The sequence below is a fragment of the Furipterus horrens genome, unplaced genomic scaffold, assembly GCF_987537825.1.
Source record: "Furipterus horrens unplaced genomic scaffold, mFurHor1.1.pri manual_scaffold_5, whole genome shotgun sequence".
NCBI lineage: Eukaryota > Metazoa > Chordata > Mammalia > Chiroptera > Furipteridae > Furipterus > Furipterus horrens.
In genome coordinates this window covers 81,853,232-81,873,057 of record NW_028327175.1, presented here as the reverse complement: position 1 = coordinate 81,873,057, position 19,826 = coordinate 81,853,232, and positions in this window count along the sequence as shown.

Genomic DNA, 19,826 nt, shown 5'->3' with positions numbered 1-19,826 from the left:
AGTCAGCATGAAATAAGCAGTAAGTTTACCGGGCTATAGAGTCAGAAAAGCAGCAACTTCTCTTTCCATGCTGCTTGCTCGATGTGTGATGTTGAGCGATTGCATAATGTCCCAAGGCCTTGGTTAACTCATCTGTAAAATGAAGTAGCTACTAGTATCTTCCAAAGCAAGCTGTTGTGCACCTTACAGAGGAGGCTGCATGACCAGAGCTTAGTACAGTGCCTGACATGCAGTTCACACTCAACAGAAATTTGACTGGACTCCTCCTACTCTTATCTCTGTGAATAAATACCTAAAGCAGAAGAACTACCCTTATTACAGTTAAAGAGCCCTGGTACATTTAGTGAGAAGAAATCATGGCTTCACAAAGCTCTTGGATTTTCATAGCCTCAGAAGTTTCTCAGGCATATAATCTTGAGAGAAGAGATTTGAAGTCATCATCTTACTGACACTTAAGTAGTTGCCTCTTGCTTAATTTATAGGCACATAAAAGCATTAGTGTTATAAGGTAATACCAAAATTTATAGAGAACTACCTTAAATAGAAAACACTTTTAGTATCAAACTGGTCATATTTCTGATGAATAATGCATTAAAGAACATTTCAAGTAATATTTCTTTTAAACTTACAAAAAACTGATAACTATTATTTTTTAAGTTTTAGCTTTAAAAGGTTAAATATCTCTGTGTGTATATAAACACATACAGTAATTTTAGAGTATGAATAATCTCTAAGTAGAAAAGCATTAAGAAAACATAATAGATAAAGATTGCTGTATTTTACTTCATAGAAAATAAAAGTTCCACATGAAAAGCAATTCATTAAACAAAGTTTTAAAACAAATATAAACCGCATTAATATACCATGTGATATCCAAAATTATTTCTACTCTATGTAAATAGGTCCCAAATCACTAAAGAAAACTAAATGAAAAATTCTTAAGTAAAAGAAGACATAAAAGGCATTAAACATGCCAAAAAAACAAAACCACAAATGATACTAAAGTATCTGAAAATGTTCAAATTTACTCATAATTGGAAAACTATATACCAAAATTAAATTTGAAAATGTCCTTTTCTCCAATATGAACAGTATGTATCAAAAAGTAAATATTCAGCATTAGCAAAGTGTGAGGAGCCAAGCATTCATTGTTCATAGAAATATAAATTTGTGCATCTTCTCTGGAAAGCAACTTGACAAAATATTAAATATATAACAAAATACTAAAATGCAAGTTCCTTTTTAGTCAGTATTTCTATTTCTAGGTCTTATTTTATAGATATACAGACTATATATACAAAGATATTAATTGAAAATTTTTACCACTTTTTATGGAAGCCAGATGCTAAAACTCTGTAAATGTTTATCAAGACTGGACTGGCAAAACAAATTTATGAGATCTACACACTGGTGTATAATAAGCAGTAGATCTATTTATACAGGCACTGATTAAATCACCTCCAAAATATATTAAGAGGGAAAAAATGCAAGGCAGAGAAACTTATCTACCATAGTAAGCTCCCATTTGGGTACAAAAACATATACAGTATTCTACCCTATCTGTGGAAGATGTTCCAAGACCCTCAGTGGGTACCAGAAAACAAGAATAGTACTGAACCCTGTAATGATATGGATTTTTTTTTCCTATACACATATAACTTTTCACTTAAAGAAAGCACTTCATGGTTTTCTTTCTCACATCTAAACAGCCAGCATCACTACCCTTGTGCTCTGGTCCATTTTTAAGTAAAGTAAGGGTTACTTGAACACTGCAGAACCTCTACAGGTAATCTCATTACCAAGACGGCAACCAAGTGACTAACGGGCAGTTAGCATATACAACTTGAATATGGTGGACAAAGGGATGACTTACATCCTTGGCAGGATGGAGTAGGACTCCTGAGATTTCATCATGCTACTCATAATGGCACACCATTTAAAACTCATGAATTGTTTATTTCTGGGATTTTTTTTCTATTTAATACTCTTGGACCATAGCTGACCATGGGCAACTGAAACCATGGAAAGCAGAATTAAGGAAAGCAGAGCCATGGATACAGGGGGACTACTGTATCTGAGTGTGAGCCAAAGAGAAAAAAATGAAGACTTATTTTTTATGTCTACATTGTATATTCATTGTATTTTCTTTTTTTAAGTTATTAAAATATGTATAATTCAAAGAAAAAGACAAATCTAAATAGCCAGAACACACAGTGGTAGGAGACACAGATAACCCGAGATGGAAAATATAAATAAGTGAAAGTAAAACTGATTTAACAGCTTTATAGATGTCTACTTGTTATGCATTCTGAAAAAAAGTGAAATGTGAATAAGAAAATAATCATATAATAAATAATTTCCAAAGCTAAAGATTCTAATCTTCAGATTAAAAAGACAAAACTAGATGAATGAAAAAAAGATCATCACCTCAAATTTGCCATTTCAGAATACATTAGTTTAAGAAAATGGCCTAAAATATTCCAGAGAAAGAAAAGGAAAATGGTTATCCACCAAGAAACAAAATTGAGTTTAGTATCAATAATCCTATCTGCTATTCTGGTTTCTAAATATAATAATGGAACTTATCAAAGATTTGGCGAGAAAGGTAATTACTGACCTATAATTCTATACCCAGCCAAAATGTCAGTAAGAGTGAAGACAAAATAGGGAACTACTGACTTTATAAGACATAAAAGATTCTACAATATTATCTCTTATGCGTTCTTTCTTTATATTTCACTAAAGGATAGATTTTAGGACAAAACAATGACAATAAGAAGACATGTAATCAGAAAAAAAATGAAGCCAACACTACAAGCCAAAGAAAATAAAGTTATGGATAATGACTAAATAACTACCAATAAAGAATATAACCCCAAATATTATAGCAAGTTGCACATTTCCAAGAAGTACTTCTTTAATGAGAAATATTTAATGAGCAAAATACATGGTAAAGGAAGATGATTTGACTTTGGGTATGGGCACACGATGTAATATATAGATCATGTAGCATAGAAATGTACATTTGAAACCTGTATGACTTTATTAACCAATGTAACCCAAATAAGCCTGATTAAAAAATAAAAATATATATTAATTATCTTGAGCAGATAATGTAAGATATTGAAATATTTAATAATAGCAGAGTAACAATTTTTTCTTTTCCAGTGAACTAAATAATATTTAATTCCTGAAATTATTCCTTTAGTATGTTCTGTCTCTGAAATTACTACTTCCCAATTTAATATTATATAGCTTATGTTGAACCATTATAAACACTTATAAAAACAATCTTCTTTAATACTGACAGTAGAATATTTAGTCACTATTTTATTAAGTACTTTGCTTGTACCAGATATAAGATTAGATCATTTAAAAGAAACAGTTTCATTTATATAAGTGACTTCATATAGAGCTGACAAAAGAACCAATACTAAAATCTAAAAGAAGTGGTGTAAAAAGCAACACAGATGAGCAGCTATAATGTAATGACATGTGTCTTAAAAAAAACACACATTAATACCCAACAACATTTCTCAATTCTTTATTAATTGGAAACTACTTGAAAGCTAGTTCTTTAAAAAACATGTGACAGTATGTGAATTTAGTTTGCATGAAGAGAAAACCTGATATTTTCTTCATGGAGAGTTAAAACAGTGAAATCACTGGGATGCAGTTTCAGCCAGCTCAGCTGACAAAGAGGAACAGATAAAACATCACTTTGTCATCAGCTTCCTGGCTTTGACTGAGCAATGTTTACAGAAAGAAAATGTGTATAATTATCTGATTATGTCATACTGCTATGCAGAAGTTGTAATATAAAGAAAACAGTTTTAAGTTACTTTCTCTGGACCTCTTCATTTGATTCTAGCATCCCTATTTCCTCTTATCACCAAAAACCTACACATGATAGTCAATGAAACTTTAAAACAAATTTAAACTAAAATTGATTCCTGATGTCACATAAGATCTATGGAACCATATATTAGCTTGAGAACAGTAGTAGAATATCCCATAAATTAATAGGCAGCCATATAAATTATTGCAAATATAAATGTTTCCCAACTGATGAGCAATAACATTTGCTACATCAGAGAAAGTCCTAAAGTTGTGTTAAGACACGAAACTATGAGTTGTGATACCTGTTTTAGATGTCCTACAAGGCTGCCTCTTTATGTGGGTAAAATAGGTTTGTGGGTGTCCAAAATGTAAATTCATCAGAGCATGTATGATGAGGTTTCCAGGGTCTGGGCTTTAATTATCTTTTTTATTATCAAATCCATTGTAATGTAATTTTAGAAGATTAACAGAATCAACAGAGTGCAGATTAACAAATATTTCTAGAACTGTGATTTATCTCAAAACAAAACATCTATGATATAATCACAGTAGTGGGTAATTAATGGTATTACACTCAAGGCTCAGAAAACTGATCTTACCTATGTTGGACTTAGTTTGGCCAGTTCAAAACCTGTCTCCTTTCTGACTCCACCCCTATGAAGAAATAATTGTGCTTATTGATTAATCAAAATGGAAATATTTATGGAGACGAATTAGAGAATGAGATTTAGTTGGAATAGAGAAAACTATGTTGGGGAAAATGCCCTTTCTCTCTTTGTATGCATTCCCTTTCATGGCACTTGAGGAGTGAGACAGGTCAGAGGAACACTTAACCCTTTGTATTGAAGATCAGTATGCTGTGAGAGGCCGAGGCTCCTCTATTTTCCCTTCCTCTGGCTTCCTTATCACTTTCACCTGTGAATAACAAGGTAGGCAGAGCCTGTGGCCTTTTTCTCAAAATGAGTGAACCAGACCTTGGGTGACTTAGTCAAATTCTTTTCTGGACAGAGAGAAAAACTCACTTCTTTTTACCACATGTAGTCTAGACTGGTCATTCTTTACCAACAAAGCCCAAGGACCCTAGAGAGGGATGTAAACGAAGGTGCTCTCACTAATAGAGCTGTAAATCTAAACAGATTTGATTTTTTTCTTTTTTCTTCATACTCCTACCTGCTGACCAAGAGACCACATTAGAATTTAGGGCAAAAATGTTTGCTAGTAATAAGTGCTCCTTTGCCTTGTTCCTTATGTATGTATTTTCCTTAAGAAACAGAGAAAGAGAGAAAGAAAGAAAAGACCTGGTAAAAGATAGAGCAATCCTTATTCACAGATTGACATTTCTATTTCTATAATTAAATACCTATTGGAGCTACTTTGCAATGTAAATTGAAGTGAATTTTTCTTTTTTTCTTTTTTCCCTGTATCACATTTCTCAATTAGAATTTTAGTCAATTAAGCAGAACAAATTTAACACTGGGAAACACAATTTTCATTGAGTTAGATCTAACACTTGTTTTTGACTAACTTTTGGCATCTGAATGCAAAAATGATCCCAGTTTTCCTCTATTACATCAACTTTTTGAGGTACAGGACACCCTCCCTTTGTCCCCAAAACCATACAAAATGTACATAGAAGGAAAATAAAGAAAAAAATTACCTGAATATACTGTTTACTTAGAGATATTATATTCATATAAAGGCTATATATTATTTCCGTAAGTCAAATTGTGCACAAGTACTTAAGTTCTGCTACCAAACATACATATTAAGGTATTTTATCTTTTCAAAAGACAGGCTAGGAAATGCCAAAATGAGATACTTGAAACAGTCTCCTTCAGTTGGCAAAGCTTTAACAAATTGCTTCATGAGACTCAGTTATATGTGCAGAGGTGGAAATAGAATGTTCTTTCTGTCAACAGGTGGCTCATGTAGAATGTTTGGATCACCAGGATTGAGGTCAGATCTTAGAGGCTGATTAGACTTCACCCAATGCTTCTCACAAGCTCTGCTGCCCCACATACACAGAAAACAGGGATACTTGGTGTATCCACATTGCTGACCAAGAAGGAAGCAGACCATTTGAAGGTCAACACAGATGATTCAATTGTACTTGTTATATTGCAACAGATCAATGACTCTCTTTATGTCTTCATATTCTTCACGAAAACAAACTGAATGGCCAATTGGGACAGCACCAAATAAATTGTCATTGTGGAGGAGGACACATTTCAAGCTCTTCTTTGAGCTATCGATGAACAGTTGCCATTCAGTTGCATTATAGATTGGAATTCCTAATTCCTCCATTAAACCATGCATGTTATGGTAATACACAAAGCCACTGTCACTTCAAAAGTACTACAGAAATGCACCTTCTCTTGATCGAAAGTAGGATGCCTTTGCTCCTTTTTCAAGCAAGTTTTTCTCATGCAGTCTTTTTTTTTTTTTCTCATGCAGTCTTGATGCTAGGAGTCTGAAGCCTTTTTGGATAGTCCCAAATCTCATGCCAAATCATTCAACTCATGCTGATCAAATCCCTTATGAGCTGAGTCATCTTCGATTTCAAAATCTTCATTTTGCTGTCAGTTAGTTCTTCACCATACTCCTATTTTTTGAAAGAGGGTAGTTCAATAAAATCTGGCACTGGAATTTCAGCTGAATGAGGCACTGGGCATATAGACTAGGATACACTATTTTACATAAATTTTTCTTGTTCTATCCTGACGTTTTCACTATACAAAAGTAAGTCACTTGGATGATCTCTGGGCTCTCGTCAAACCATAGGTATATCAAATGACAATTTATCACATGTTGCCTTTGTCCACATCCATAAACTCTCAACATACTGCTTGCACACTTTGTGAGGGGACCAAGACTTATCTTGATCACCAACTTTTACTTTAAAATATGCAAAATAGTCTTGCCTAACAAATGTGCTGATGTTTGTCCTTTGACTGGGAATGGTGAAAACTGCCACAGATAAACAAAATGAATCAGGGTTGTTTAGGCACTTACGATGAGAAATAGCAGAGGCAGACATGATCTGAAGGAAAGGAAATAAGTATGTATGTAAATAAAAAAATTAATTCTGCTAACTCCTTGTATACAGACAATACTCGGGCTACACTTTGGAATATAATTCACTATATAGAGCGGCACACAAGCTCTCACTACACTGTCTCCTGTGTAACTGAATAGCCTAGACAAGTATGAAATTGTCGCTGGTGTGCAAGGTCGTCCCCCACCCCTCCCCACTCAAGGGAGGTTTGCTCTCAGCCAATAGGAGAGCACTAGTGCTTCCCTCAATCCAGTCTCGATCCAGCCTAGAGTGGTCACATTAAGATAAGCTGTTGAGAAAAACTTGACGTGATAAAAGAAAACTAACTGCAGTTTTGAAATCAACTTGCCAATATAAGTCTAAAACAGCTGAAAAATCTAACTCAACAGGAATTATGTTAAAAATTGTCCCCCTGTGTAATGATTTAAATACTGCCTCTCTCAAAAGTCTCTTCAATTAATGGTACTTGGAAAACTGGATAGCCATATAAACATAGATTAATACTAGACCACTCTCTTATACCATACACAAAAATTAAGTCTGATAGATAAAAAACTTGAACATAAGACCTGAAACAATAAAATACATAGAAGAAAACATAGGCACACAGCTTCTGGACATTGGTCTCAGAGGTGTTTTGTGAAAGGCAAAGGAAACAAAAGCAAAAGCAAACAAAAGGGACTACACCAAATGAAAAAGCTTGATATTGGGGGAAAGTTGGTGGCCGGGTTTTCAGCAGCCTGCTGGGTGTGCTCCTATTGCAGAGGAGACTTGGAGGACAGACAGACCGCAGAGAGGGAGTGAGAGTGGCCTTCAGACGGAGCAAAATGGGACAGAAGTGTGAGAACAGTGTGGGACAGAGAGGGAACCTTGGCCCATACTTTCTAAGGTGAGTAGCTGGGGACCCCCACACCATCCCAGCACCTCAGCTGCTCTGGGAAGGGACACTGTCAGATCAAATCAGTAGCAGGGATCCAATGGGGGTGAAGAGCAAAGGCCGGGGAAGTGCAGAGGCCTGGAGGCTGCATTCCTGCCATGGGCGCCTTGTCCAGAGATATCCGGGAAGGACTCATTGAAACCATATATTGGCCTTCCCCTGAGTCTGGATCTTTGGCTAAATTGTTGAGAAATCATATGTACAACCACTGGACACTGCCAGGAGTTGAGTTTTGTGGCTGTGGGCAGATGTAGGAGGCTGTTTCCTAGCAACCTGTCAGGTGCAGACTTCGGAAGAGACAGGTTGCCGTCTTGGCACCTGCGGACTGCGGCTCCAAGTGGAGAGAGATTTTACAGTGTCCAGAAGGTTTCCCCTGAGAGGTTTGGGGGCTGAAACTCATGCTGGGCCCTGTGGCAGAACTGAGAGTAAGCCAGGAGGGGTCTGGTTCTAAGAGGCATACAGCAACCTGTTTGTTTGTTCGTTTGTTTTTGCTGGCAGGGAGGAACAGCAGGAGGCACAGTGAGATTCTTAAGGGAGTGTCACAGGTGCACTTGCTCTGCGCTCTGCTGGGGGCAAGAGGTGGACTGGAGACCCAGTGGTTCTAAGGGGCATAAAGTAACATTTTTGTTGTTGTTGTTTTCACTGACGCGGGAGGAACAGCTGGAGGTTCTTAGGGGGAGCTCGCACCCAGGCTGGCCCCGGGCTCCAGTGAGGCAAGAGGTGGACTGGAGACCTTGAGGGCTGTGGGAGAAACGGGACATCGCTCCCCTCCCACTGGCAACAATAAGAGGGGAAGCAGTAGCCCTGTCTGAAGAAAGTACTTGGTTCTGCCCCATGGTGCTTAAGCCTGACTGCGGATTTCAGAGTGATTAAACAGTGAAAGAGAGAGACCCTGGCAGAAGAGCACCAATAGTTGAGATTAGGCTGCCTAGATCAAGACCTGGACACAAGCTAAAGTCAACAGGGTGGTTCCAGAAAAAGAAGAAAGTGAAAAAAATACAGAAACTACAACAACAAATTCCACTGTGATCTTCTCATATATATCCTTTAAATAGTTATTCTTTGTCCTTCCAGTCTGTGCATTATAAATAGTCTCTATACTATAGTTTATTTTAAATCCCATATTTTGCTCCTCCCTTTTCTCAATTTTACCATTTGATTTCTGCCTCTTATCTTTGTTTTAAAGTCTATATTTTCTCTTCCTACCACTCATTTCCAGTCAGCTCTCGTTTTTTCTTACCTCTCCAGCATTGCCTTTTTTCCATCATAAAATATACTTACTCTATCCTCACCTTGACTGCTCTGTGACATTTCTGCAACTTTATTCATAGATCTTCACTATTCTGGTATTTCAAATCTCAAATCTTATTGTTCCCCTCTCCTAATTCATCTGTACCTTCCTCCAGCCCTTTCCTTTTTTCGCTTTAGATTTATAATTTTTCCTGTCTTAGCCTGGTTTTCATTCCTCACTCTAAGTGTTTCTGCTCCATCATCTCAAAATCACTTCCCTTTTTCCAGACATCTCTTAAGCTTTTCTTTCTTTCTTCCTTTTTTACTTCTTACTTCCATCCCACCTACATTAATCTTAGCTCATAGATTACTGTCAGTACTGTGGTAAAATTTTTTCTCTAATTTGGGGCTATTTATTTTTATTTTGTCTTATTCATCTTCCTTATTATTATTTTTTTCCTGTGTGTGTGTGTGCATGCTGGATCACTCACACACTATAGATATATATTTTACAACTTCTGTTTAAACCTAATACTACACATTTCCCCTCTCTTAATTAATCCACCTTCATCCCTCTCTTTTTAATGTACAATATAAATTTTACTATCTTTCTCTCATTTCCTTGTCCCTACTTGCTACTATTATTGCTCCTCCCCTTACCCTCTCAAAAATTATTTTCCTCATAGTTAGTCAACTCTTACTTATTTTTCCTTTCTTATAAGAGTCTTAATCTCATTACATTCTTATTAACACTGGCTCATTAGCAATTGATATGGTGATTGAGGGCCACAGATATCTTTGTGTGTGTGGGATTCTTGCCTGGGCACGTGGCTTTGTTTTAGCAGAACCTCAACAACTGTTTACAAAATGAGGTGAGTGGAGTGACTCTCAGTCAGCTAGCTGGAGGGAAGGACCTACCAGAGAGTAACACAACAGCAGGAAAAACCAAAATTCTACCAGACAGGCCAAATAAAAGGCATAAAGTGCATCCCAAGAGTATCAAGTTCAGGAGATCTGGAAGTCTGCACCACTGAATCCCAGAGAACTCCTGTGACAGAGAGTCACAACACAAAAGCAGGAATTTAAGTAGATCAATCTAAAGGAGCACAAACAAAAACAGCCACATTAATAGGGAGGTGGAAAAACAACACCCCATCAAAGGGAAAGAAGGAATTCCCAGAAGGAGTGATAGATAAAATAGAAGAAAGCAAAATATGAGACATGGAATTCCAAACAATGGTAATAAGGAAGCTCAATGAACTCAACAAACTCAGAGAAAACCACAAAGAACTAGAGGGGGAACTACAAGGAACCTACTGACAACTATACCAGCATTAAAAAAGACATAGAAACTATCAATAAGAGCCAGGAAGAAATGAAGAATACAATTTCTGAATTAAAGAGCACAGTAGAAGGAATCAAAATCAGGCTAAATTAAGCAGAGGATCAGATCAGTGAGTTAGAGGAAAATGTAGAAAAAAATTCCCAGACAGTGCAACAAAATGAAAAAAACTGAAGAATGAAGAGGGTTTAAGAGACCTTCAGAACAACATGAAATGAAACAATATTGGTATCATAGGGATACCAGAAGGAGAAGAGGATCAAGGAATAAAAAAAATCTGATTGACAAAAATAATGACAGAAAACTACACAATCATGAGGAGGGAAAAGGTCTCAAAACTACAGGAAGCACAGAGGGTCCTAATGAAGATGAACCCAAGGAGGCCAATTCCAAGGCACATCATAATTAAAACGGCAACATTCAAAGGCAAAGAAAGAATCCTAAAGGTCGCAAGAGAAAAACAGCAAATAACATACAAGGGAGCTCTGATACGGCTATCAGCTGATTTTTCAACAGAAACACTACAAGCCAGAAAGGAATGGCAAAAAATATTTTACAATGAAAAACAAAGGCCTACAACCAAGAATATTCTACCCAGCAAGGTTCTCTTTCAAAATGAAAGGTGAAATACAAAGTTTCCCAGACAAAAGAAAGCTAAAAGAATACATCTCCACCAAACCAGTATTGCAAGAGATGCTAAAGGGACTGTTTTAAGAAGAATAAAAATAGAGAGGGAAAGGAACACAGGTACAAAGGGGAAAAGTCACAATGAATAAGTACCTATCAATAATAACCTTAAATGCAAATGAATTAAATACTCCAATTAAAATACATTGGGTATTTGAATGTATTAGAAAGCATGACCCACATATATGTTGTCTACAAGAGACAAAACAAAAGATCTACATAGACTGAAAGTAAAGGGATAGGAAAAATATTTCAAGCACACAGACATGAAAAGAAAAAGACTGGGGTAGCAATACTTATAACAGACAAAGCAGATTTCACAACAAAGGCCATAAAAAGAGACAAAGAAGGACATTTCATGATGCTTAAGGGAACAATCCATCAAGAAGATATAACCCTGGTAAACATATATGCACCCAACATAGGAGAAACCAAATATATAAGGAAACTCTTGGAAGATTACAAGGATATCAGTGGCAACATATTCATAGTAGGGGACTTTAACACCCCATTATCAACAATGGATAGATCTTCGAAGCAAAGAAACAACAAGGATATTGAGGCATTGAACAACACTCTAGATCAAATGGACTTAATAGATATGTATAGAACTTTTCACCCCAAAGCAGCAAAATATATATTGTCTTCAAGTGTACATGGAACATTTTCAAAGATAGACCATCTGGTAGGACACAAAACAAGCCTCAACAAATTTTAAAAATTGAAATTATATCAAGCATCTTCTCAGATCACAAAGCCTTGAAAATGGAAAACAACCCTAAGAAACTCAAAAACATTCAAACTCATGGAGAATGACTAACATGCTATTAAATAATGAATAATTAACAATGACATAAAGGAAGAAATTAAAAAGTTTCTGGAAGCAAATAATAATGAACACACAACTGCCCAAAACCTATGGAAAACAGTGAAGGCAGTCCTGAGAGGGAAGTTCATGGCAATACAGGCCTGCCAGAAAAATATAGAAGAATCTCAAATAAAAAATATAATCGGAGAGCTAAAAGAAATAGAAGAACAACAAACAAAGCTCAGAAAAAGTAGAGGGAAGGAAAGCATCAAGATCAGAGTGGAATTAAATGACATGGAGACTAAACAAACAATTCAAAAGATCAATAAAACCAGTAGCTGGTTCATTGAAAAGATAAACAAAATTGACAAACCTTTAACCAGGCTCATCAAAAACAAAAACAAAAAGGGACAGGACCCAAACAAACAAAATCAGAAACAAAAGAGGAGAAGTCACAACTGATACCACAGAAATACAAAGGATTGTAAGAAATTACTATGAACAATGATTTGACAACCTAGATGAAATGGACAAGTTTCTATAAACATATAATCTTCTAAAACTGAATCAAGAAGAAGTGGAAAGTCTGAACAGACCAATAACAACTAGTGAAATTGAAACAGTAATCAAAAAATCTCGTGGCACACAAAAGCCCTGGACCAGATGGTTTCAGAGGTGAATTTTACAAAACATTTAGGGAAGAACTAACTCCAATCCTTCTCAAACTATTCCAAAAAATCCAAGAAGAGGGAGACTCTCAAAATCTTTCTATGAGGCCAGTATTACCCTAATTCCAAAACCATGTCAAGACAAAACAAAGAAAGAAAACCACAGGTCATTATCAATAATTAACATAGATGCTAACATTCTCAACAATATATTGGCAAATGGAATCCAGCAAAACATTGAAAAGACCATACACCATGATCAAGTGGGATTCATCCAGGAATGCAAGGATGGTTCTATATTTGCAAATCAATAAATGTAATTCACCACAAAAACAAAATGAAAGGCAAAAATCACATCATCATATCAATAGATGCAGAAAAAGCATTTGATAAAGTACACCATTTAGGATGAAAACACTTAGCAAAATGGGAATAGAGGGAGCATACCTTAACATAATCAAGGCCATACATGAGAAACCTGAAGCCAACATTATATTCAAAGGGAAAAACTGAAAGCATTCTCCCCAAGATCAGGAATAGGAAAAAGATGTCTACTCTATCCATTCCTATTCAACACAGTCTTGGAAGTTCTAGCCATAGCAATAAGACAAGAAAAATAAATAAAAGGTATCTAAATTGGAAAAGAGGAAGTAAAACTGTCATTATTTGCAGATGATATGATAGTGTACATAGAAAACCCTATGGTCTCCATCAAAATACTACTCGACCTAATAATTTGGCAAAATAGCAGGGTACAAGGTCAATATTCAGAAATTAAAGGCATTTCTGTACACCAACAATAAAATATCATGAGATAGAAACTAGGAAAAAATCCCAATTACCATAGCAACAAGAAAATTAAAGTATTTAGGAATAAAATTAACCAAGGAGGTAAAAGACCTGTATTCAGAAAACTATATAACACTGAAGAAAGAAATTAAGGAAGATACAAATAAATGGAAGCATATACCATGTTCATGGCTGGGAAGAATCAACATCATTAAAATGTCCATACTACCCAAAGCAATTTATAATTTCAATGCAATCCCTATTAAAATACCAATTACATATTTCACAGACCTAGAACAAATACTTCAAAAATGTATATGGAAGCGACTTCCGGCCAAGGTGGAGGCTTAGACGGACGCGCTAGGTCTCCCTCTACAACTAGAGAGGAATACAACTACTTCAAAACAAAGGATAACTGGAAATTCCAAAAAATAAAACTACACGGAAGCCCAACATATGAAGTTATAAACCAGCGGCGCTCTTTGGGCAGGTAAGAGCGAAAGGGGGCGGCGCTGTTTCCGGTCGCACCTGGGACAGCGGCGGGGAGAACAACCCCGGCTGCAGTCGAACCCCCGGCAGCTCGCGACCCCAATGCTGGGGAAAGCAGCCACCACATCGCCTTGAACAGTGAGGCCCAGGGGAGCGGGAGGACGGATCCCGGTCTCCTAGCGGAATAACTGTGTGAATCCACCTTGGACCCCCGCCCCCAAAGAAAGTGCCACAGGGCTGCGAAATAGGTCGTGGACAGGCACCGGTCGCTGGATTGTGACGCATACACAGGCACTGCCCCCTACAGCCGGCCCAAGAAAACAAAACGCATCTGTCAAAATGAGGCAGACAACTATAGAAATCCCGGTGGCACAGCTCACCAGGCAACAGATGGAGAACCTGACAGATGAACAGATAAGAAACCTGTCAGATGATCAGTTCTGGGCCATTGTTATCAGGTGGCTTACAGAATTCACAAAAGATTTGGAAAAAGATGAGAAAGAAGCAAAAAACACTCATAACGAAAGGAACAAAACCACATACGAGACAGATGGTGAGGAAATAAAATCCAGAGTTCATTTCAACAAACCGGAATATGGAGAAGGAACAAGCAGTCAACCAATGCAGAGAGAGGAAATGGGAAGCAACGATGAGAGGATCAGAAACCTCTGGGACAGCTATAAAAGGCCCAACATAAGAATCATTGGTTTGCCAGAGAGCGAGGAAGATGAACTAGAACTTGAAAAATTGAGTGAAAATATAATAAAGGAGAACTTCCCAGACTTGGGGAGGGAAATGGACTTGCAGGTCCAGGGGGCACAGAGAGTTCCAAAAAAACTGGACCCAGGGAGAACCACTCCAAGACACATTATAATCAAAATGTCAAGGATTAAAGATAAGGAGAGAATCTTAAAAGCAGCAAGAGAGAAGAAAAGAATTATGTACAAAGGGGTCCCAATTCGACTATCAGCTGACTTCTCAAGGGAGACCCTGCAGGCAAGAAGGGACTGGCAAGAAATATTCAAAGTAATGAAAATCCAAAACCTACAACCACGAATACTCTATCCAGCGAAATTGTCATTCAGAGTAGAGGGACAGAGAAAGTGTTTCCAGGACAAAATAAAACTGAAAGAGTTCGTTAGATCCAAACCACTGTTGTATGAGATGTTAAAGGGACTGGTTTAGAAAAAGGAGGATCAAGACAATGAAATCTAAAATGAAAACTGCATCACAAGAAACAACAGAAGCTAGGGAATTGAAACAAAGGCAAACTAAACAGGCAATGAGACTGGAAAGAGAGCTATGGGTATGGGGAACATGTTGGGGGGAGGTCAATGGAGAGGGGGAATGGGGAGAGGGAGGGAGATGATATAGGCATTAAGGATCATGGTAGGAGGGAATGGAATAGACAGAGAGAGGTTGAGAAGAACTGTATGCACAACTAATGGACATGATCTAAAAGGGGGGGACAACTGGAGGGAGGGGGGCCACCGGGTGGAGGGGAGCAGAGGGAAAGGAAATTGACAAAAATGTAATATTGTAATCAATAAAACACATTAAAAAAATGTATATGGAAGCAAAATAAACCCTGAATAATCACAGCAATCTTAAGGAAGAATAACACAGTAGGAAGAATCACAATACCAGATATCAAACTAAACTACAAAGCCACGGTAATCAAAACAGTCTCGTACTGGCATAAGAACAGATGTATAGATCAATGGAACAGAACAGAGAGCCCAGAAATAAACTCATGTCTATATGGTCAAGTAGTACTTGACAAAGGGTGAAGGAACATAAAATGGAGTGAAACGAGCCTCTTCAACAAATGGTGCTGTGAAAACTGGACAGGGACATGCAACAAAATGAAACTAGACCACCAACTTACACAATACACCAGAAAAAACTCAAGATGGATAAAAGATTTCAATGTAAGCTGTAACACCATAAAAGTCCTAGAGGAAAACATAGGCAGGAAATTTCAGATATCCCACAAAGCAATATTTTCACCCATATACTCCTAAGGTAAGGGAAATAAAGGAACGAATAAACAAGTGGGACTCTATCAAACTAAAGAGTTTCTGCTCAGCAAAAGAAAACATCGCAATATGAAAAGGGAACCAACTGTATAAGAAACGTATTTGCCAATGATACGTCAGACAAGGGATTGATCTTCAGAATACATAAAGAACTCATATATCTCAACACCAAGCAGACAATCCAATTACTAAATGGGCAACGGACCTGAATGCTTTTCTAAAGAGAATATACAGAGGGTCCATAGACATATGAAAGAATGCTCAACATCACTAGCCATCTGAGAGATGCAAATAAAAACCACAATGAGATACTAGTCATACCAGTCAGAGTGGCTATCATCAATAAATCAAGAAACAAAAAGTGCTGGAGAGGATGTGGAGAAAAGGGAACTCTAGTACACTGTTGATGGAAATGCAGACTGGTGCAGCCACTATGGAAAACAGTATGAAATTTCCTCAAAAAACTAAAAATAGAACAGTCTTTTGATCCAGTGAATCCACTGCTAAGATTATACCTTAAGAACCCTGGAACTCAATTCAAAAGAATCTATGCACCCCTATGTTCATAGCAGCGCTATTTACAGTAGCCAAGTTCTGGAAGCAACCTAAGTGCCCATCTGTAGATGAGTGGATCAATAAACTGGTACATTTACACAATGGAATATTATGCAACAGAAAGAGAGAACTCCTGCCATTTGCGACAACATGGATGGAACTGGAGAGTATTATGCTTAGTGAAATAAATGAGGCCAATAAAGACAAATACCATATGCTATCACCTAATACAGGAAACTAATGAACAACACAAACAAATGAACAAAATTGAAACAGAGGCATGTAAACAAGGAGCAGACTGACATTGACCAGAAAGAAGGAGGAGGGGTAGAAGGCAGGTAAGAAGGGGAAGGGTCTAGTTAAGGAGCTATTATAAATGACCCACTGACATGGTCAACAGGGTGGGGATAGACTGTGGGAGAAGTGTTGGGTAGGGTGGGGCAGGAGCAATGGGGGGAAAATGGGGCAACTGTAATAGAAAAACAACAAATAAATAAAAATAAAAAACTAAAAAGTTCTACACAGCACAAGAAATCATTAGCAAAACAAAAATGCAACTAACCAAATGGGAGAAGATAGTTGCAAATGATAGTCCTGATAAGGGATTATTATCCAAGATATAAAGAAGTCAAACAACTCAACCACCACAACAAAAATAACCAAGTTAATAAATGGGCAAAGGACCCAAATAAACATTTTTCCAAGGAAGACATATACAATCAATAAATATGTGAAAAGATATTGAACGTCACTAGTTGTTAGGGAAATGCAAATCAAAATCACAATTATATATCACCTCACACCTATTAGAATGACTGTTATCAATATTATAAAAACAAGTATTGGAGAGCATATGGAGAAGCAGGAACCCTTGCACACCATTGGTGGGAATGTAAATTGGTCCAGCCCACTATGAAAAACAGTATGAAAGTTTCATACCATTTAAGAATAGAATTATGATTTTATCAAGCAATTGCTCTTCTGGGTATTTACCTGAAAAATATGAAAACACTAACCCATAAAGATATATGTACAGTTATATTTATTGCAGCATTACTTACAATAACCAAGACTTTGAAAAAACCTAGGTTTCCATCAATGGATAAATTAATGAAAACACACACACACACACACACACACAGAATGGAATACTTCTCAGCCATATAGATGAAATACTGCCATCTGCAATAATATGGATGAATCAAAGATATGTTCATGTATTTAAAATATTAAAAAGGTTCAAAATGCTACACTCAAAATCCAAAGGATAATATGCACATGGACATAAAAACAATTACATGGGATCAATATTAGACATATCAACAATTGACTTGTAAAAATACGAAGTAGAGAATTGAGTCTCTTGGTAAAGCCCATGTCTGAGAGCTCTTATCCAACAGATATAGAGGTGCACACATATATATCGTTTGATGCGATAGAAATCCTAATTCTTAACCCTGGCTGGTCAATGGCAAAAATAAATGCAATGTCAATTACTATGGAAAAATAATACTGATTCATTCATGGGAAAATTACCTACAAAAATTAATTTGGAGGAGCTTAAGGCTTACTCAAAAGCATATGTTTCCTTGAAGAATGAGTTTTAAATCCTATAGATATCACTTATAAAATCCCTACTTAACCTTTTGAATCATACTATATTTACTTTGCAATAATTTATCATTTGTACCCCCTTTTGACTCAGTCATCTCCTTAAAAAAGATCTTTAGTTTCTAAATAGTATCCAAATACCCTGGATATTACTTTATTTCTAATATCAAGTACACATCCACAGATCAGGAAATTACATTGTAATTTTATGGAATACCTTATTCTAAGAGTTCTATCTGGGAATTAAGGCTTTGAACTCCCTTCTGTAGTTGGTCCCCTGATAAGTCCCACCTTGTCACAAAATTCTACAGTGACAAAGAGATGGGTTGGTGATTAATATAATATAGTACCTCTCCTCTGATAGACCCAGTTTGAGAATATGAAAGTGTACAGAAAGAGCACTAATAATGTTCAGGGTGCCATGACTCTCAAATAATCCTAAGTGATTCCCTTTATGTTTAACCAGAAAAAAATGATACAGTGTAGTGTATTTTGGAAACTGGAAGTACTGAACAATAAAAACAACCTTCATTTTTGCCCATTATTAGCTCTCACATAGCATGAGATTTGCATTGGAGTCTGGAGCTCAATTATCTCTAATTGAGGTCTCATTACTAAGAGACTCAGAATAAAATAGTATGAATGTAAAATATATCTGGTATATATTAATATTTGAAATGTACCAGATTTTATCTTCCATTTTCCCATTGGATACTACTTTTTTAAAATTCTTTCTTAACTGAGTTTATAATTTGACAAAGCTCTTTGTGGCTGAGGTACCAGTGCACCATAAAGAGCATGTATTATTGATAAGAACTGTCATCTCACTCCCCCCAATTCCCATTTACAGCTGCTCATGAGACACACAAATTCAGCTGGATAACTATTTTATTTCCTTGTGCTTAAAGAGACAGACAGCCATAGTGCAAAACTGTAAATCTTGCCCAGCTTCATTTAAAGTAAAGCTTCCTGCTACTACTATTGAGGATATAAAAAATTATTACTATACATCACATTTACGTGAAAAAAAGAGTCAACAATATTCTATAGAAAAAAAAGGAAATTTGCAATTATTTAAGTTACTTATTTTTCATATTGTCTTTCATAACTTTAAAGTCATGCTTTTTTAAATAACAGGAAAGAAAAAGTTTCCATTTAAGAAAGATATCACATATGGTTGAAAAATTAATTGCTAATGATTCTTATTTAAAGGTCCACCTGAAACAATCCAATTAAAAACCTAGTTTGCATCTATTTTTAAAAACATTTATCTTACTGCTTAAAATTCAATACATATATATATGCATGTTCACACAAAGGCCTGAAAACCAGCGTTCACACAGCTTTATTCATATTTGTTCAAAGCTAGAGTCGACCGAAATATCTATCAACTGATAAATGGATAATGAAATTGTGGCATACCTATGCAATGGATACATACTATTTTGACAGTAAGAAGGAATAAACTTTAGTATCACTATAGCACAGACAAATCCACCACCATTCTGCTCAGTGAATGAAGTCAGACACCAAAAAGTTCATACTATCATTCCATTCATGCTACATTCAGGAAAAGAAAAACCAGAGACACATAAAGCAGACCAGTTATTATCAGGGGCCATGGTTAGGAAAAGAAATAAATGAAAAAGGTAGTGAGCAATTTTTTTGGTGATGAAAATGTTTCATATCTTAATGGTAATGAGTATACAATTCTTTACGTTTACTAGAAATGATCAAGCTGCACACTTAAAGTAGGTCAATTTTGTTGCATCAAAT